Genomic DNA, 22,451 nt, shown 5'->3' on the forward strand with positions numbered 1-22,451 from the left:
CCTTTAAAATTAGCACTTTTGATTTCTCCCATAGACTTTTAAAGGGTGTTCCACGGCATTCGAATTTGCCGCGAACACCCCAAATTGTTCGTTGTTGTTTGGCGAACTTGCGAACAGCCGATGTTCGAGTCGAACATGAGTTCGACTTGAACTCGAAGCTCATCCCTAGTGTACACCTAAAAAAATGTATACAAACATACAGTAAAATACAAAAACAATATTTTATATATGTGCATTCAGGACATATGAAAGATTCATATAAATATCCACAGTGCAATAATTCAATAATTCAAGTCCATTTGTGTGAAAGAAAGTATTATAGTTGATGAAGTCGATAAATTCTTATTTTCAAATTGTATAATATCACCTTGTACCTCACACCCAAAGGACAGCTGCTTACATTAATTTTGTCCCCTAAAAGTCAAACAGTGAGCATATGTCCCCAGGCCAAACTGCTCCACTTTAGGGATCACAGACAGAATGACCAAATCTCACAGATTATACTTTAGTGTAGTTTTGTATAAATCATTTTATATGTATATAATATTATTATTATTGTATATGTATGTGCTTCCCTGTTTGAATATAGCCAATCTAATCACTGAAAGTATAATCTTTATAACTGATCCAGTTGTGGCAAAATAACTGTAACTTACAGTCTCAGTAGAATTAGCAGACAGTGACTTGATCCAAATGACATCTTGCAGATTGTAGAAAACATTAAACCAAAATTTGTGCAGATCATAATAGATGAAGATCAGATAGGTAAAAAAAATCATATGTCTAGCTCTAGCAATTACATGTGCTCTGAACAGAAACTAAAGACACACTGATGGAGGGTGGGACTAACTGCACAGAGGTTCTTCTAGCTATGGCATGAGGGAGGGACAAAATTATTTAAAGGAAAAGAAACAATAATGCATGGGTAACATTATAGTTATGCATCAATAGAAAGTCAGTTCATAACAATGATTTGCAGTGAGTGTTGGAGCTAGTGTGTTTAGAAAGAAAGTGACTGAAAGGAGATCAGAAGCACTTGGCTGTGAAAAAAAAAAAGAATGAGAAAATGGTGAAAATAATATTTGATGGAAAATAAAACATGATGGGTATTTATGATGCACAGTACTTTGGAAGACTAATTGTTTTCCAGTTAGGGTTTAGATCTGCTTAAAGTAATTAAGTATCTAAAGCATTGCGATATTAGTAATATCTCACTTTGCCTGGTTATACTCATAATCAGAGTAGCTTGAACTAGATTAACTTTTTTCAACCCGACTAACTATGTAGCTTTATTCTGGGAACAACATTTAGAGATGTTATAACATATCATTTTCTTCCTCTTATTTCCTTGTCCCAGATGTGATTTAAGCTCCATGCACACTGTTTTTAAAAAAAGTCTGTTCTCTTGTGAGTAAAAACGCTAATATAGAGTATTTTTGGTCAAAGTCTAGATGAGTTTAGGAGAGTTTTACATTTTGGGGCAGCATTCAAAATTAACGGGTCACATAATACATTTAATTATGTTTTCATAACAGTAACATGCTAGTGAATAGGTGGGGATAGGGTTAGTTTATTGAAAAAAAATTTAAAAATTGTACGTGTAATTGCTTGATTGATTTCTAGTAATGACTGATTCATTGTTCCTGTTCTGATAAAAGTTCAAGTTATGAGTGTGGAAAAAGTTCCTCCTAATGCTGGCAAGCATCTTTTTTAATGTAAAGGACCAGTATATGTGGTCAATGTCTCCAATCTTTTTGTGATCTACAGGGAGCTATTATGCTGCAACCAACCTAAGTCTTCCTTCCCTCTATTTTTGATTGGGCCTAGGCTCAGGTTATCCACTGTTTCTGTGATGCACATTCCAGTAGTAAATTCCAAAAGAGTTAATGTCTGTGTTATAGGCATTTTTAGTCCAGTCAATCATTAAGTAGCTTGTCCTATTGGCGGAGAGCTGATAAATATTCTTTGTAGCATGTTTTTTGTGCTCCTGCCCATGCGGATGTTGTGTTGAGTTGTGTCCCTTGGGTTCTGGCCCCTGAGGGTTGTGTATTGGAGAAGTCTAAAATGAGCCCAGATGCCACATACTTAATTGTTTTTTGTTCATGTTGTTCATAACCGTTTTAATTCCTCATTATCACACTGTGTCCCTTTGGACTTCCTTGTAAAAAATAGAGTCACATACTTAAATCTGACTGAATGTCATGAAAAATCAGCACATCAGGTGTAATCTACAGCCTATTTAAATTAGATTCCGCGCTTAGGATAATATGGGTTGCTGCCCACCCTTATTGGGTTCCCAAGGAAACTTACAGAGGTAAGTATAGTAAATGGGTGAATTGGCGCTACCCTATATGGTGCTAAATGGTTGGTCAGGAGGCAGCAAAAAAAAAATATACTGTACTCCTAACACCAGATCAGCAGTATACGTGCTCCCTCTCGGGGATAAGATATGTGAATATAAAACAGATATCAGTGCTCAGAAAGAGTATGTGTGTACATCTAAAGGGTAAGTGCGTATTGAAGAATATAATATAAGCTAAATCCAATTATCTGTGATCAAATATTTAAAATAAAAATAAAACTAAAAATGAAAATAAAATTAAAATAAAAATAATAAAAATTACATAGAAATCGAATGATAGCAAAATAGGGCTATATAGCATATACGTGCAAGGGTGTCCAAGAAAATCCACCCCATCATACAAATATTGGGCCTGTATGCATAACCCACTAATATAGTGCAATAAATCCACTTTCAAACATAAAATATATTAAGTGTCCAATTAAATAACCCAAAAAATAGATCAACGTCAAAAAAGCATACACGTGAAAAATAAATAATTAGATAGTCCCAAAATGTTCAGTGTTCCATAAATAAAGTGACTTCCGTGCTCAACAGGTATTGTGACTGTAGTGATCCCCAATGGGTCCCCACTCACCAGACGTAGATACCCCTGCAGGGGTAATAAGCATAGAGTGGGTGGCTTTATATGGCTTTCCTCAGTAGTTGTGTCGGCCAGTCTGTTCCTCCATCAAGCTAGTATTTCTGTTCGGTCAGAATCCAAGTATGACTATTCAGAGCTTCCCATGGTGTTCTCCATCACCAAACGGCAGAGTCCTCACAGAAAAAACAAGGGGCTCCCATTGTGCAGTATTTAGATAAAAAATTTTATTAAACTAAAATAAGGATAGATTTAAAAACAAAGTCACTGGACAGCAAAAGTGAGAAACTGTGATAAAAATAGTAAGCACGGAGCCGGTCCGTGGCATGCGTACCATCTGCGTTCCAAACAGTGTCTTCCGGGTGTGACGTAAGAGCGTGGCTCCGCCTTACGTGTTTCGTCATAGGACGTTCTCAAAGGCGACGTTGTGGCGGACAAATCTGACACTAAGTGACACTTTTTGGGGACCAGTGACACCAATACAGTGATCAATGCTAAAAAAATGAACTGTCACTGTATAAATGACACTGGCAGGGAAGGGGTTAACACCAGGGGCAATCAAAGGGTTAAGTGTGCTCCTAGAGAATGCTTGCTAACTTTGGGGGGAATGTGACACTGGAGGAAAACAGAGATCCGTGTCCGTGCTTAGCAGAAACACAAGATCTCCATTTTCCTTTCTGGCAGAACGGCGGCCTGCTGTGTTCTGCCTGTCCTTGGAACGATCAGTGGGTCCCAGCAGCCATCGTGGCTGCCGTAACTGCTGATTGGCTCCCGCTGTGTCCAATCACATTGGGATCTCGCTCCAGGCACAGAGCAGGATGAAATCATGATTTACAGGTACGTGAATTTGCGCTAAAGGGCCGCCCTACCGCAGTACATGTATGGTCTTTAAGCGGTTAAATATGGTATCACCACACCAATCTGATTAATTTCAACTTGAAAAGAAAGTATTGTTTAGGTAGTTTTGCTGCAATGCCTGCTTTTTTTGTCCAGTGGAAATAGCAAGCCTCAAGAATGTCCAGTGGCACAGCAGTTTAATAGTAACTTTTGTGAGCTTATTTTTTCACAGTAACACACTTCATTGTTTTAAATGCTTAATAGAATGTCAAAACAGAGTGCACAAAAACACTTTAAAACCACCATCCCATATTCCCTGAACCTCCTCCCATCCATATACCGTTTCTCCAATTATTCTCACACTATTCAAAATGTATCCTTCCTATAAAAGTTTTGTGGAAACTAGCTAGTGTCAGGCAGTATGCAAGCAATTGAATAATCAGCAAATGGAAAGAAACAAGGCAGGCTTTATCTTGCAATAAAGAGTGTATTATCTGACAGACATCAGCCACAAATATTGTTCAGTGGCTGGACAGTATGTAAGCAGCTTGGTTAGGCTGCACAGTGGCTGAACAATATCTAAGCAGCTTTGTTAATCTTTTAGGCTTTATTATCAGTAGGAGTTGAGGCAGGTTTTAATTTGAAATTAAAATTAGAGTGTATTTATATGTGTCAGGAAGAGCATGACAGCAGACAAAGTGGGGCTTCTGAGCATATGTATGTGCACATTTGCAGGACAGAGCGGGAAGTTGTCTCTGCGTGAATGTGTTTGTGCACACCTGTTACTAAAGCTGGTGCCAAGCGGCCTATTTAAGCCAAGCTGCTGAACATGTTCAATATGATCTACAGTCTTCCCTGTGAATTCTGCTAGCTGCCTCTTGTGTGACCCTGGCTTGTCCTTGAAATACACTTCTGTCTACTCCTTGCTCCTGATCTGCTTACCTGTTATTGACTCTGGCCTGAAACCTGATTACACCTTGCCTACTTGTTCATATCTGATCTGACCACCAGTTACGAACCTTGCCCGCTTGACCCTGCTACTTGTTTCCTGCTGCTCAGCCAGTTCCTGCCGAACCTCTGCCTGCTGTCCAGTCACTTTGTGCTGAACTGTGCTTGCTGCTCAGCCAGTTAATGCTGAACCTCTGCCTGCTGCCCAGCCATTTCCACTGGTTGACCTAGCTGCTACTAGCTAACATCTACTATTTTCCACTGATCTAACTGCTACCCAAATTGATTCAGTGGACACACAGACTTCCTATCTATACTAGCTGCTGTAAGCTCTACAGGCACTTGTGCCACTTTGCACCCTTGTGCCTCCTGATACTTAACCAGGGGCCCTGAGCCAGAGTTGTAAGAAAACCTGCCTTGAGACCCTCTCAGACAACACACTAGCTGCAGAACAAGCCAGGAGCTTCAGTGCATACTGTGCAAGATTTGGCCAGTGGTCTAGCCTGGACACCCAATAGTCCACAGGGTCCTCACTTCTGAGAGTGTCTGCATCAGCCCCTGACCCAATGTAGCCAGCAATCTTGGTTCAGGTGCTGCCTGTGAGTGCAACCTGCAGCTATGCCTAGCTGATGTGGTCTAAAAAATCTCTTAAAAGTGGTGCTTAGGCATTCACCACTATTGCTCCTCCTTTTAGGGATTAGAGGATCGGAGGAACGTTGATCATTAGAGGGGATCCTGTTACCAGCAGTATATGTGACAAGGGAGTTCTTACACACCATCTCCTCAATGTGCTGCATTTTGAGCTCTCTCCCAGATTGTGGCTGGAGATCTTCCATGTTATCCTTGTATTGATGATCTAATAGAGTGGCCACCGAGTAGTGCTCCCTCTCTTTGATCTCTTGAATGCTGGAGTCTTTTTATAGGCACATGAGTATAAAAGACCCCATTCACCACAAATTGCCTGCAGCAGAGAACCCTAAGTTCTTGGTGTCATTTAGGACAACAATGTCCTCAACAATTTTACCTCACCCTTTTGGGTTTGGAGTAATGAAATCCCCCCCTTGATGCCTGTCCCATTCCCCCCCCCCCTCTCCACTGCCAGAACCCTCTCTTTCTTTCTTGTATTCCTCCTCCACCTCCTGATGGCTCTGCCTCATGAGGATGGAGACAATAGGCAAAGGATCCTTCTGGCCTTGGGACAGCAGCCAGTCCTCTTCTTCTTCCTGCTGCTGAGCTTACAGTGCCTGGTCTATCAGTGTGTATTCCAGGAGGAACACAAGAGGGATCATATTATCATTCCCCACCTCATCGTGGCTTACTATGCTTCAAAAGGTGCCAAAATGCTGTGCACACATCCTGAAAGATGAGCCATTGACTCAGTGAAAAGAACACCATCACCCAAGAGCCTATCTTTGTATCATAATTACACAGGTATTCATTGATGACATTCTGCTGTTGCTCCAACCTCTGCAGCATGGGCAACATTGAGTCCTAGCACATGGGGAGGTCACAGATAACGCAGTTCTCAGGCAGTTGATGTTGGTGCTGCTTTTTTGCCTGGTGACCACTAACTGGGTATGACAGCCTAAAGGATGGGATCAACTACCTCTGGTTCTAGAGATCTGGCCCAGTGTGGCTCCTGTCTCCCAAGCATGCAAACTTGAGGAGTGATGTAATGCTGGTTCTTAGAAGTCAGAGCAAAATAATGGTGGCTGGGTACCTGACGCTGTGGTGAAGCACAGGCCATAAGTTTGCGGAAGGTAGCTGATTCCAATTTCTCTTGAATGAGAGCATCTGCAAAACCAGCAGCATTAGGACACTGGGCATGGGCGTGATTTGGGTAAAAAAATTTTCTTCCCCTCCAGCAGCTGTAGAAGAGCTGCTGGAGATGGCATGGTGGTTTTAGCAGTATTGAAGTATTTATTGTTAAAGTATTCATTTGACCCTCCTCAGCCAGGTCCTTGATGTGGCCTTGTGAGGCTTCCCTCCTTGTCTCTAAAGAATGTAAATATTGCAGTGGGAGAATGTTGTGGAGGGACGTGAGATGCAAAAATTTTGTAACAAGGAAGAGAAGGACGAGTGTGAGCCTTTTACTGCAGACTTATCATATTGAGGTGCTGCAACTTTTGAGATTTGTAATGCAGAGTCATGGTTTTCTCCATGTGGTATCCAAATAATTGGTACTTTTACTAATGGAATGTTGCAGAACACAACATTCCTGTTGGAAGAAGGTATTCTATTTTTAGCCTCACACTGCAGAGCTCTATGGACCAGCCCTGGCCATAGCAGTGGCCTGTACCTATGGGGCAGATCCACCAAATGGACTAGAATGGCTGCTCTCACCAGTCCTCTCCAAGAGGACCCTGCCCGAAAACAATATTGTCAGGTCACATGAGTTCAGGTGACAGATGCACACCGTTGGAGTCAGTAAGGTAGTGGACCCTAAGGCTGACTGCTGCAGATGGAACTCTGGGTGGTTCAGGAAGGCAAGTCCACTGCAGACCAACACGGATCCCAATGGGAGCTAGAGCATAAGATTCCCCAGGGCGCGGAGTCTAAGAGCCAGCAGGTGCTCACCAGAGCCTCTAGTGGTGAGGATGGACTGCGCTGCAACTCACTCAAGGTCGCGGCCCCCAGGGTCTTCCAGCTCACACTCAGGGTAGGCTACAGGAGGACAGAGGAAGCAGCAGCCCAGGACAACAAGGGATAGTAAGGAGATAAGCAAAAGGTCAGGGCAGCTAGCAGACAAGGATAGACAGGGAACGCGCCAAAAGGTCAGGGTCACGAGCAAGCAGGGATAGTCAAGAACAAGCCAAGATCTGTAACTGGAATCAGACGTAAAAGACACAGCAAGTCACACACAAAAGCTAAACACACAATGGTTGATCAGCAGGGGTGGTTTGCAGTGCACAGGTTAATATAGAGTTCCCTGATAGGGGCTGGGGTGGAGCCATGCTTCAAGGAGAGATTATTTAAGTAGCCAGGTAAGAGTGGCTGGCCGCTTAATCTGAACACATGGAGAGGTAAGCTGACAGACAAACACTACTGCATAACCATGACAGTACCCCCGCCTCTTACGAGGTCTCCCCCTCCCCCGCCTGGGGCAAGGCTTAGAGGGAAACATCAGATGAAACCTCCTCAACAGACGAGGCTCAAAGACCTCAGATGCAGTGATCCAAGACCTCTCCTCAGGACCAAACCCTTTCCAATGTACCAGGTACTGAAGAATGCCTTTACGGAACTGGGAATGCAGAACTTGACTAACCTCATACTTTAGATTATCCTCAGAGACCGGAACCGAGGTAGGGAAAGGATGAGAGGACTTATTGAGGACCAAAGGCTTTTTAGGAATGGGTAAGGGCATGAGAGGACCATCAGGAGTCTGAGCAGGGTCCCCCAGACCCTTAAGGATGAGCTGGACATCCAACACAGGACCATCAGACTGGGCAGAGGTCAGTGGATCCCTGAGGCCAGGTTGGTTAGAAGGTGATGTGTCACAGGAGTCAAGCTGGATAGCTGAAACACAAGCAGAATGCACAGAGTCCTGAAAAAAAGGTTGAAAACCCCACCTGGCCGAATGGGGCAGTCTACCCAAAGGATGGATTCAGCCTCTTAGACAGGTTTGAATGGACGTAGTAGTAGTAGGGTGAGGCCAGGTTACAGAAGGTCCTGAATAAGAAAAAGCAGGAAGCTCACTGGGCATAGGCTGGACTGGCATAACTGGTGCAGAGGCCAACTGAATAGCATTGCCGGGTGTAGCGACTACCCCGATCGCAGAGTGTAGCGACTGTGGAACCGGTGGACAAGTTAGTCTGGCTGTGCGTCCAAGGGAGTTTAGGGACAGGCAAAGGTAAATGGTTATGCAAACTGGAGTGAATGATCGGCTCAGGTTTACAGATGGGCTCTTCATCCAGAGTGCCACATGACCTAGAGAGTGCATCAGCCCGACTATTGCAGGACACATCCCAGAAATCACTATATGCAGTGGGAAGAGCAGAAGATACTGGGATGGTGGCAACAGGAAGTTTCTCTTTTGGGGTAACCTTGAGTAGGCAGGATGAGGAACAGGAGGAACTCCAAGCCAAGATCTGTCCAGCAGTCCTGTCAACGTGTGGAGAATGGAGCCATAACCAAGGAAGACCTAAAATGATAGGAGATGAGGCCTTAGGTAAGATAAGGAAGGATATCCACTCCTGGTGGAGTGTCCCTACCGACATCGTAACAGGAAGGGTCTGGAAGCGGATAGGACCCCCTGGGAGAACAGTGCCATCAATTGCCAAGAACACCAATGGCATTGTGAGGGGCAAAAGGGTAAGTCTCAATGAAGATGCAGTTCTCCAGTCCATTAAATTGCCAGCAGCTCCGGAATCCAGATATGCCAAGACCGAATGAGAGGAAGCGCTGACATGAAGGAACACAGAAAGAAGAAGACAAGAAGGTGAAGGTGATATTTCAGGGTCCAATGCACCACCTTCCAGATATATTAGCCCCAAGCGTTTTTCCGGATGAAGAGAGCAAGTGTCACAAAAATGACCTTTGGCCCCACAATAGAGGCACAGGTCCAGAGTTCTGCGCTTAGCGTGTTCTACGGGAGATAGCTTGGTCCGGCCCAGCTGCATAGGTTCCTCAGTTGGCAGCAGGTGCTCCTGTGGTTGAAGAGAGGGGACAGGGAGCTCAGGCTGCCTAAAGAAAGGGGAGTGCTGGCGTCTTTTTTCCAGGGTCCTCTCCTGAAAGTGAATATCGATCTGGTTACAGAAGGTGATGACACCGTCCAGATCAGCAGGGATAGCTCTTCCCACTAATTCATCCATCACTCTATCAGAGAGGCCATGTAAAAAGGTTGCAACTAAGGCCTCATTATTCCAGCTCAGCAGTCAAAGTACGAAAGTGAAGAGCGTACTGACCCACAGAAGTGGACTCTTGATGGAGACGTAAAAGGGCACTGGCCGCTGAGGAGACACGACCCGATTCCGTGAAGATATTCCTAAAAAGTTTCAAGAAGTCAGACAGGCTAGATACCACTGGCTCATTCAGTTCCCACAGAGGGGCAGTCCAGGCTAACGCCTCGCCGGACAGGAGGGATATAATATAGGCTACCTTTGCCCAATCGGACAGGAAGTTTTGGGGCTGGAGTTCAAAATGAATTGTGCACTGGCTAAGGAACCCCCTGCAGGCCTTGGGGTTCCTGGAGTAACAGGAAGGAGCTGGCAGTTGTAGTGAATGTGTGGCTGTGACTGCGACCGGAATAGGTGCAGCCATTGGTTGTACTCGAGGTTGCTGACTCAGAGTTCCCAAGGAGGCCTAAAACTGCTCAAAGTGGGAAGCCAGATCCTGGAGGAATCGCATCACCTGAGTCTGATTCGATTCCTGGGTCTCAAGTCTGCAGACTATGCCCTGCACTGGAGCATCTGTGGGAAGCGACACATCAGCTGGGTCCATGGCTGATCAAACTGTCAGGTCACCTGAGTCCAGGTGACAGATGCACACCGTTGGAGTCAGGAGTGCACTGCTAAGATAGTGGACCCCAAGGCTGACTGCTGCAGATGGAACTCTGGGTGGAAGGCAGGTCCACTGCAGACCAACACAGATCCCACTGGGAGCTAGAGCATAAGATTCCCCAGGGAGTGGAGTCTAAGAGCCAGCAGGTGTTCACCAGGGCCTCTAGTGGTGAGGATGGACTGCGCTGCAACTGACTCCAGGTTGCGGCCTCCAGGGTCTCCCAGCTCACGCTCACGGTAGGCTACAGGAGGACAGAGAGGAAGCAGCAGCCCAGGACAACAAGGGGTAGTAAGGAGATAAGCAAAAGGTCAGGGAGACTAGCAGACAAGGATAGACAGGGAACACGCCAAAAGGTCAGGGTCACAAGCAAGCAGGGATAGTCAAGAACAAGCCAAGATCTGTAACTGGAATCAGACGTAGAAGACACAGCAAGTTGCACACAAAATCTAAACACGCAATGGTTGATCAGCAGGGCTGGCTTGCAATGCACAGGTTTATATAGAGTTCCCTGATAGGGGCTGGGGTGGAGCCATGCTTTGAGGAGAGATTATTTAAGCAGCCAGGTGAGAGTGGCTGGCCACTTAATCTGAACACATGGAGAGGTAAGCTAACAGACAAACACTACTGCATAACCATGACAAATATCCTCCCTCACTGATGTTCTGACTCTCCCTCAGAACTTTCCTCTTCTCCAGTTTGTGGGGCTCATGGATGATCTTCTACCTCATTACCCCCTCCCTCATGTCACTAGACTCCATTTGGCAGTAAGCTGCAGCTTCTGGAACATCACTGTTTCTTGCTGCTCTCTGCCTGATGTTACCTCTCTCTATGGTCCTAGAGTTATCTTCCTCAACTTCGATATCTAAAATAGGGAATGCTTGCACATAACCATGATAATCCTGCAGTGGGACAGTGATTTTGTGATTGAAAAATTCTGCCAGCTTCTCATTGCCCATTTGAAGAGCACGTGGGCTCATTAGCAGCAAAAGCAGATAACTGGCTGCTCTGTGCCAGTGATTTTGTGATTGAAAAATTCTGCCAGCTTCTCATTGCCCATTTGAAGAACACGTGGGCTCATTAGCAGCAAAAGCAGATAACTGGCTGCTCTGTGCCTGGGATGAAGCTCAACTACTTTCACTCAACTACCTGTGGCTGTATAACATGGCCACTCTGAGATTGAAAAGGTACCCTGCCTATATATCAGAGGTGGTCAACTTAAAAACCTATAGAGTGCTTCACTTCTGTAAAGCTGCACAAGTGCAGCTCATTTACATGTGTTGAATGCATTTATTGCATGTATTGCATGCATTGCACAAGTTTAGTAGCCCATTCATAAGCTGTAATGCACCTCAATGCCTGACAAAATCAATTCTGCTGTATTTTTTACCACCATGCACACTGAAGACAAAGTGGGCATAATAAAAGTCAGTGGATGCAATAAGCATTGGTTTTAGTGAATGTAATAATAATAATATCCACTGCATTGATATCAGCAACTTCCGTAATAACCCCCAGCATTGATTTCAATGACTGCAGTCAGTGTTATGCTATTCCCCCCCCCCCCCCCCCCTTCATTGGTAGTGGGTATCACTCTTGATTAGCAGTGGTAGTTATTCATCAACTAACTATAGTTGTTGCTAACACACAAAAAATGTTAATCCCAAAAAGAACTGTTGTAAGTATAAATATGGGGGGGGGGGGGGGGTATACAATATGTAGTCAATCAGCTGAAGTAATTTAGTGAAATATCGCACAGGATAGAATTGTATAGTAAATAATTATTGCTGCACAGGCTGTCAGCTTTCCCTAAACTACTCCACTATGCACTAAGGAAATGACTGCTGGGAATCCACCCACTAAGGCAACTGATTAAAGTTCCAAGTCCATGCATTGAATTATGATTACAAATAATTCAGTACTGCAAAATTCTGTATAAATTCACCTAGAGCATGCAGGATTTATCTAGAACCCATGGTAACAGGGAACCAGGCAACCCACATTCCTAGTTCTCATGTAAACACCAATATCACCCACTTTCCATCAGTTCTGTTCAAAGTCTAAGCAATTTTATAAAATGTATCTTTAGGATGCCTTACTTCTACTCTATGTGATTCAACTTTCACATTATTGATCTGCACCCAGAATTTTGATATATATCAAGTGCTAAGATCATTTCTGACCTGTGAAAATAGTACTTTCACAATCTATTTTTGTCATTTGAATGCATGCACATGGGCGTAACCATGGGGCTGATTTACGAAAGCCGGGCGCATGGCGAGGCACAACGCACATTTTCATATTTACGAAACGGTGCGCTGGGAACAGATGGTGAATCCCCCATTTACTATAGCGATCTCGGCGCACAGGAGAATACAATCTGTGCGCCACTATGGACATGGCGCACAACATCTCCAAATCAATATTGACAGAAGATGGAAGTGCCAAAATTATGGGGTGATGTGAGGAAGTTTAGTAACAACTGCCCAAGTAACAAATATATATAAAATAAGTGCAGCGCTAAACCACAACCGTGCCAAAAACACATATGAAATTGTGCGTGATGTGATAATTAACAGTAAAGTGAATCAACATACGTGATATAATAATAATAAAGTGAAATGTCACAGAGATTACTGAAGCAAGTATAAGTGTCTGTGATAGCATATGTTAAACTCTGTGATCAGAGTCCATAAATAAAAATGAAAAGAGTCTCCTTGAACAGTGAGAGTTCTTGGACACAGGGATGTTGACTTGAACCCGAACCACACAGGAACCTCAGGTAATGCGTCTTAAACATCTAAAGTTGGACACTCTTACCAGATGTAGTGGGACATATCTGCCATATTGCAGTACATCTGACAAAGCCTGTGGAGATGGTCTCCCATGGAATCCAGCAGATTATCCCTTCGATCCTGGTCTTGGATGGGCAAGATGTGTCCTTAGGGTCGCAGTCACCGACAGTCCGGATGGTCCCAGATGGCACCTATCCCCTCACTGTCACACTCTCCCACATCGGATGGATCAACAAAGGTCAGAGGCAATCAGATCGTATGTGGAATCTGGACACATCTTGCCCATCCAAGACCAGGATCGAAGGGATAATCTGCTGGATTCCACGGGAGACCATCTCCACAGGCTTTGTCAGACGTACTGCCATATGGCAGATATGTCCCACTACATCTGGTAAGAGTGTCCAACTTTAGATGTTTAAGACGCATTACCTGAGGTTCCTGTGTGGTTCGGGTTCAAGTCAACATCCCTGTGTCCAAGAACTCTCACTGTTCAAGGAGACTCTTTTCATCTTTATTTATGGACTCTGATCACAGAGTTTAACATATGCTATCACAGACACTTATACTTGCTTCAGTAATCTCTGTGACATTTCACTTTATTATTATTATATCACGTATGTTGATTCACTTTACTGTTAATTATCACATCACGCACAATTTCATATGTGTTTTTGGCATTTGTATGGTTTACGGTTGTGGTTTAGCGCTGCACTTATTTTATATATATTTGTTGTGACTTGGTTTGTCTGTGTGCTAGCTGCTACTTGCTACGACATTCACATATTTGTATTTTTTTGGGCCAGCGCAGTTTCTCTTTTATATTACAAGTAACAAATATGCCCAAAATAGAATGAGAAAGTAACTTTTTCAGAGAAAGCATGCCGTGCCTGCAAATACATTTAGAACTGCGTGAGATCAATGTAAGCCCTGCTTAGTGTGCAATCTTAGTAAATGTTAAGCAACGCAAATGCAATTGCATGGGTTGAACGGGCGCACCTCTAAACTTGACATTTTTTTTTTTTTTTTTTTTTTTTTTTACGCTGGTTCACCGTTATGTATTTTTTTAAGGAGATTTGCACACAGGCCATGTTAGCATGCTACGTTGCCAACATGTGACATGCACCTTGTTAAAATTATGTAAAAAGGGTCTCGCTCCTCTAGCTCCTTCTAAAAGGGCATTTAATCTTCCCCCTCTAATGCATATGATTTATTTGGGCTAACTTTTGCTCTTGTCTCCCCCCTCTAATCGCTTGGATTTCCATGGGCTAACTTTTGCTTTTAAAGGGGAACTTCACACTCCACTCTATTCTTAAAAGGCTGTTAGCTGCCTTCACCAATCCAAACCACATCCTTTTTCAGAGCATACAACAGGGCCAGCTAGGAAAGGATCGCCCAACCCCCTCCTGAACCATACATGCACTCAACATAGCTGGCTGGCTTTGGGGCATGTTGGGTTCAGCCCAATACCAACCACAAAGCACCATGTACCCACTAGTTTAAAGGGAATTTCCACATTCTGTAAAGCCCCCTGTCTGCAGATCCCCACAACCCCAGCTTAGGGTTGTGTGGAAGAGGCCCTTGTCCCCCTGAATATGGGAACAAGGTGGTTGACTTTTGGGGTGCCCGAGCCCCTCCTGTCCCCAAGCATCCACCCCCTTTTCATGGGCTGGCTTGCTGTGTGTTTGGCTAGGGGTTTGTTAGTGTGTGGGAGGGGCACAATATTTTTTTAGTTTTGGGGTGGGATTTTTCACGTGGGGGTACTCATTTTAAGTCATAACATTCCCAAATTGCCTTATATGTATTGGGGGCAAGCTATTTTTTGTTTTGGGTTAAACTCTTGTAGCTGCAATGTAGATTTTTAAGTTTACCCATTTTAATGCCAATAACTAGAAGATAAGCCAGCCAAGTGGGGTCTAGAAAAATTAACAAGTCAGTTCCCATAGACTGCAATGGTATTTGTTGTATAACTTTTGCCCATGTTAGGCTCTTTGTTTCCCCCCCTGGACTGGGGGGTGTTTGCCCGATCTGTCATTTTGTAGCATGCTGGATGATGTGCTTAATTTGGGACAGTGGGGTGGCCTATTTTGTGCTAGCTGCATTTGGGTTGGTCTGGACATGCTCAGAGATGTTGATTTTTTTTCAGCTTTTTGTGTGTGAATAGCACTTGAATGTTTTTCGGCATGTTCACAGAGTGTGTTTTTTGGGTTAGTAATTTAAGGACATCCTTAACAGGTGTACCCACTTTGAAGTCCTGTCTCTACACTGGATGAACTTGCATTTTGTGTGTTTAATGGACTGTGCATGTGTTTTCAATTGCCTCATTAGCACGCAACCTTATGTTATATAAAGTGTGTGTGTGTGTTGAGTGGCATGACAAAACAAAAAAAGGTGTGATTTGTCTAAAAGCTACTTTCCTGGTACCTTCATGGTAGCATGCCATGGATAGGCACCAGGAAAGGAAAATTACAGAGAAGTAAGTATGCAATTTTTCATTTTAGTGCAGTTGTTCTCAGCCTCAGTCATCAAGTACCCCCAACAGGACATGTTTTGGGAATTTATCTTAGCTAAAATAGCTGTCCAAAATACCAAGTCATTGACTGTGATTTAAAGCACCTGTGCAAGATGAAGGAAAACCTGCAAACATGGCACTTGAGGACAGGGTTGAGAACCACTGATTTAGAGCACTGAGCTAAAATCAAGCTCCAGACAATCCTATTCTAATTGTGGGCATTTGAGGGAAACCAAGTGAGTGTTAGAACCCCTGCTTGTCTTTTTTAGGTTGGGATGTCTGTCCCTTTTCTGAAAATTGGCTTCACTTCCTGTCACATAGCCAAAAGGAAGTGAGGGTAAAACCCTACCAATGTCTTTCCTTGGGGACATACAGGTCAATCTAACTAGTGTCCCCATTAGGCAAATTGTACTCTAGCACTTTGTTGTGTACTCCCCAAATTATTAGGTATTTTGGGGTTTATCAAAGGCAAATCCACTCTGCAATACAAGTGTACTTGCTGTAAATCTGAGGGAAAGCACTGGTCATTTTATCATCCAATCATGTAGAAGCAAAGATGCTGTTTTTTTATTTTACTTGCATGTCCCCCTCGGGTCTCAAGAAACTGCACTTCCAAGTGCACTTGTAGTGCAAAGTGGATTTGCCTTTAATAAATAAACCCCAAAGTCCAAGATACCTAATAATTTGGGTGTACAGAGCAAAATGCTAGAGTGCAATTTACCTAACGGGGAAGCTATTTAGATTGACCTGTGTGTCCCCAAGGAAAGACATTGATAGGGTTTTACCCTCACTTCCTGTTTGGTTATGTGACGGGAAGTGAATAAATTTGAAGGAGAAAGTGGCAAAATTTGGGAGGTGTCTTCACTCTATCAGGGATGCAGACATCCCCAAAAACTGACAAGACTTCTAATCCCTTTATATAATCTTTCCCCAAGCAAAAATAAAAAAAAGGATTTCATTTAATTTAACTTTGCAAAGACATATTTCTAAGTTAAACTGTGACGCATGTCAATGGCCCATTTAGACCTTGTTAAATAGAAAACACCAGTTGTCTTTCACTAGAAATATTTGTTAGTCCAGTCCTGGAAATCTGTATCTGCTAAAAATTGGGTTCCTGCAGCTAGATACGCCAAATGCATCTAGATGCATGACCGTTGTGTATGAGAGATGCGCAACTGGTGTGTGCGCAAAGGTATGTACCTGTGGCGCATATCTGGTTCCTTGAAGCGGTGGCCAGCGCACAGGAATAACATCACACCCTTACAGGAATTTGCTTGTACTGCAGCTAATTTCTTTCCACCACCATGCTCCATTCACTGTTCTCTGAGGAAGAGATGATCCTTATGCAAATTAAGACTTTTTATTTTTTTTGAATGGGGGGGTGTTTGTGTGGGTCCCTAAGACACATTCATAGATATTAGGGCTAATTTAGACAGGATCAAATTTACCTACCAGCATGTTTTTAGAGTGTGGTAGGAAACCAGAGTACCTGGAGGAAACCCACGCAGGCACAGGGAGAACATGCAAACTCCAGGCAGATGGGTTCGCGGGTGGGATTCGAACCAGCAACCCTTTTTTGCTGCTAGGTGAAAGTACTAACCACTACACCATAGTCCTGCCCGAATATATATCTATAGATGTAGGTTCTTGTGTCCACCAGCAGAGAAAAGTTGCGTAGATGCCACACTCCCAATTCTGGAGGCATAATAATGGTCTAGTACAGGGTCTTCAAACTACAGCCCTCCAGCTGTTCAGGAACTACAATTCCCATCATGCCTAGTCATTTCTGTGAATGTCAGAGTTTTACAATGCCTCATGGGATGTGTAGTTCCGCAACAGCTGGAGAGTCGTAGTTTGACAATTCCTGATCACTCTAACATGTCTTGAAAAAAGGTGGTTTCTCATGTGCCTTGTATAATGCCCAAGAAATATGGTTGGGAAAATACAAGTGGGTCATGGCACATCTACATTCCAAATTTGGCACTTAAGATGGTCATGCACTATGCAATCTGATTGGCCAATCTCTATACAACTCGCTATTTCGGCAAAATAGGTAATAGGAAGACACACTTGAACAAGGAATTCAAATTATAGGAAATCAAACAGGCTCTTGCACTAAATCTATTTTTTTAAGATCTAACTGATTGCAGTGTATGGTCACCTTTAAAGATCAAGATTTGAAAATATTAATTTATTGGGTTTAGAAACACTTCTCTGTTCTTTGTAATGTATTGAAAGATTTGGGTAAAAAAAGAAAGAAAAAAAAAACACATTTCAAAGATATATTAGAAGTGATAGGAATGAGATTAGCATCAAAAGGGTTAATCAAGTGAGAACACCTACTAATTGCCTAACAAGACACATCCAATTAGATGGAATTAACCAATTGTATTGGGCGTGTGCTATTATCAATGAGAAAACCCTAGCACCGGTTGCAGTTTACATATTTATTATCGTTTTGCGCTTCAAAGTGCACTGGTTCACAAGTTTGGTTAATGACTTTTCCAGTGCACCAATTAAGGTATGAACTGGTGCAATGCATTCTTCTTCAACCGCCATGTCTTTAATCTGGTGTCTTGATCTCCACTTTAACACGTTTTATAAATGATAACCTGTAATTTTTTTTGATGAATCAAGGTCAAAATCTTAAGGTGAATCCCAATCATTTGATACTTTCAGTTTTCTGTCGTACATATAAAAGGCACATTATGCAGTTAAGACACAATTTACATTACTGGACTTAATGAATGAAACAGTGCAAAGAGCTGTGATATTACACAAAGAGGCATAGCCTTCACCAATGAAACAGACTTGACTAGTGAGATCAGTGAAATATGAATTCTCATTGAAAGCGATGAGTTATTGCAGATTGCACTTTGCTTTTTAACTTACTAAATATGCCAGCATGTCCTTTTCTAACAGGGTTTTATGATCAATGTTGCTTTTTCTGTTGACCTGTTTTAAACATTATAAACAGGTGTCAAAAAGATGGCACAATGTAGTAAAAATATTTGACAATATGCCTAAAATGTAATATTCCGTTACAAAGAGAGCTTTCAACATGTTTGATATATTCTTTTAAACTTCTTTATTACCAGTCAGTGAGCGAATCTAGGGGAAAAATATACCCTGTTTAAGCACAATAGCACCAAAAAGCATTTGCAGAAAAAACACACATACAAATGCTTTCTAAACAGAATAGAGAAATGCCTATTGAAAACAAGAGCTTGTAATTACATAACAGCATCAAATTGAAACTTTTAGATTTCAGATTGATTTTTCTGATATATGCACAAATAACACCCTTCAGCAATCACTCATTTCTACACTATAATTTAAAAAACAGTAATTGGAAAGTAATTGGACGTGAGCTACCTTTTTTGTAAATGAAAATGACTAATAGTACATGTTTCAGCTTTGCATTTTAGAAGTTTGATAAAAATATTTTTTCATTCCATATAGTAATGGAGTGCATGCAATGTGCGTGTAGATTTTGCTTTTTTCAGTTCAGATTGTGGACTGAAGCTAGGTTTTACAATAAATAACGTATATTATAAGGTTCATTGTTAATTTCTTCAGTAACATACAGTGTCATTGCAGAATTCATAAATCACGGCTGTACATTTGTTTTCTGTAACCCACATATACGTCAAACTTTTTTTCTGAGCGTATTATGCCCCGTACACATGGTCGGACTTTGTTCGGACATTCCGACAACAAAATCCTAGGATTTTCTCCGACGGATGTTGACTCAAACTTGTCTTGCATACACACGGTCACACAAAGTTGTCGGAAAATCCGATCGTTCTGAACACGGTGACGTAAAACACGTACGTTGGGACTATAAACGGGGCAGTGGCCAATAGCTTTCATCTCCTTATTTATTCTGAGCATGCGTGGCACTTTGTCTGTCGGATTTGTGTACACACGATCGGAATTTCCGACAACGGATTTTGTTGTCGGAAAATTTTATAGCCTGCTCTCAAACTTTGTGTGTCGGAAAATCCGATGGAAAATGTGTGATGAAGCATACACACGGTCAGAATTTCCGAAAACAAGGTCCTATCACACATTTTCCGTCGGAAAATCCGACCGTGTGTACGGGGCATTAGAATATTTTTCAGCAGTGGACTTGGAATAGATGTTAATAAATGAATTGAAAGCAAGGACCAATGATAAGCCTGGGCTAGGAATGGCATGCTTTCTTCAAAATCGGACTTACTTGCGCTTCTTTTGCATTGTCCTTTATTATAAGGGAATTTAGTTCCCTGGGCATTGTATATTTGTGTTTATATACATTATGTGGTTTGAGGGGTTATAATAAATTGTATACTTTTAAAAATTGTGTCTGCATCATGATGTACCTTCAAAAATGTGATCTTATGGAGCATTTTTTTTCCTCTATTGTTTTTCAGTAATTCTATTCCTTCTTCAGGAACAGGACAAAACTAAAATTAATTTGGTACAACTTCAAATTTCCACTTCCACCACTTAACCAAGGGGAGGCATGTGACTATGGGCACTTGATATATGGTGGCTATATAGACGCTTCCATGTTACCCGCCTGGTGCATTCCTCAAGATTTACTCTACAGAGTTGCGCATCCCCCACCTTTTGGCAATTGAGGTAGGGTGCCTGGATATAAAATTTAAATGGATGGCTGTTTGTATAAGAGTCACCCTCCCTGGACCTGGGTTTACCCCTGTTTTTAGTTGTATTGACTGGTGACCAGCACTCCCCGTTGACTCCTAAGTGTAGTTGTAGCTTCTTTGGACCCCTATATCCGCCCCTAAGACCTCTTCTTGCACAGTTAATTTTTCCGCCTGAGGAAGAATTGAAATATTAAATAACTGCCTTATCCTGATGTAGCAGCACCTGCTGTGAAACGGCATGATGGTGACCCAAGAATACAATGTCTTGTTACACACCACCGGATAAAAATATTATAACTTTATTATTTTTTATAGTTGGCGGGTGCCTAATCCCAGGGGTTCAGGGTAGTGTTTTTTTTAGGTGTTTTACCTTTGTGTTGATATACGTGGTTTTAGGAGTTATATTAAAATGTTACTAAACCCAGGACCTGCATTCACTATATCTGGTCACCCACAGTACACAAAACATGGAAATGCAATTATTTTAGTAAATATAAACTGCTAAATACCTTTTCTCATCAGCAATTAAAGCTGTCTTGTGACTTCTATCAGTGTCTGGTTAAAGCTTGTAGGAGTAGTTTTTATTCTCCCCTGATTGTCCTATGAGGCTGCAGGACCCCTGACCCTCTGTCTGGACAGTGCTGATTGCCCCTGCGCTGATCACATGCACTCTCCCAAGAACAATAAATTCTCTAGCAATACACACCAAACTGAGCATATGCAGCGTGTCCCCAAGGCTCTGTTCTATCAGCAGATGGATTGGGGACAGTGGAAGAAGGGGAGGATCAAAGAAGACAGGATCAAACTGCTTTTTTACACAATGCAGAGGATTAACCCCTTAGGTTCCACAATGAGTAAAACAAGCATGTTTTACTGCATATACAGGCTGATTTTACTATTGTGGGTTTATTAATACTCTAAATGGTATACTTTTATAAATTTTGTGTGCCTCATGGTGTACCTTTTACAAGTCTGATCTTATGGAGCCACATTTTTTGTTTCTCTATTCTTTTTTGCTATATTTAAAGGATGTGGTAGTCTAAGCTGGTGCAGAGTAAAGGTACTGCTCTGAAAAAGCCTAAATTAAGAAGAAATATCAGTGCCTTATCACCTTTACTGGCAACTTATTTATATGACCAGTCATTAAGTGCAGGAGTCTGCATTGTTGATCTGCGTCCGAGTACAAGCCAGTCACTCACGGTGCTGCAGTCGCTTACTGTGCTCAATCTCTGATCACTACAGTACATAGCCAGCCGATGACCACCTGAAAAGGACCATGCAACTATATTTCACAAAGTAATTTATGCTATTCCACACTGATGTGTTTTAACAGCTACAATATCTGCTGAGAAAATCTCTTAATTTACTTATTTATGGTATTCACCAGGGGCTGACTGGCAACTCTTGGCCCAGGGGGCAAGCACAACCCAGAGGCCCATGGTGCAACAACTCGGCTCCCCTCCTCTCTTCCTCTTCCCTGCCGCCTCCCAACCCGCATGCCAAGCTGACATCACATGACATCAGAAGGGCACGGAGCCCCGCCCTTGCCTATATAACAGCTGTCACAGCCAAGAGACAGCAGTCGCCGGGAGGCCTCCCACTGAGACAGAGCTTTTTTTTTTTTTTTATATTTTTCAGGTCCATCGGGAGGTGTGATTAAAGATGGATAGACATTGCGGAACACATTTTTCTTTTTTTGAGGATACCCTACAGATGCTCAATAGGGTTTAGATCTGGAAACATGCTTGGTCCATCACCTTTACCCTCAGCTTCTTTAGCAAGGAAACTGGGGAGTCAAACAAGTAAAAAAAAGAAAAAAGTACTTTTGCACATACAGTAACATTGCAAGCACATTACACAAAAACATTCTTGCCCAACATCAGTATAACATTTATTTTAAGTATTATTTAAAGACTAAAATATAAGGCCACTTATCAGATTCCTCACCCCCTCTGATGGCCCATTGATAAAATTTAAGAGGGGGGCTTATAAATTAATTTAAGGACACACAGACCATTTGGACACATTTTAGGGGAGGGGGCTTATAAATTAATGTAAGGACACACAGACCATTTGGACACATTTTAGGGGGAGGGGGGCTTATAAATTTATTTAAGGGCACACAGACCATTTAGACACTTTTTAGGGGGGCTTATATATTAATTTAAGGACACACAGACCATTTGGACACATTTTAGGGGGGCTTATAAATTAATTTATGGACACACAGACCATTTGGACACATTTTAGGGGGAGGGGGGGCTTATAAATT

The sequence above is a fragment of the Aquarana catesbeiana genome, linkage group LG04, assembly GCF_042186555.1.
Source record: "Aquarana catesbeiana isolate 2022-GZ linkage group LG04, ASM4218655v1, whole genome shotgun sequence".
Lineage (NCBI taxonomy): Eukaryota > Metazoa > Chordata > Amphibia > Anura > Ranidae > Aquarana > Aquarana catesbeiana.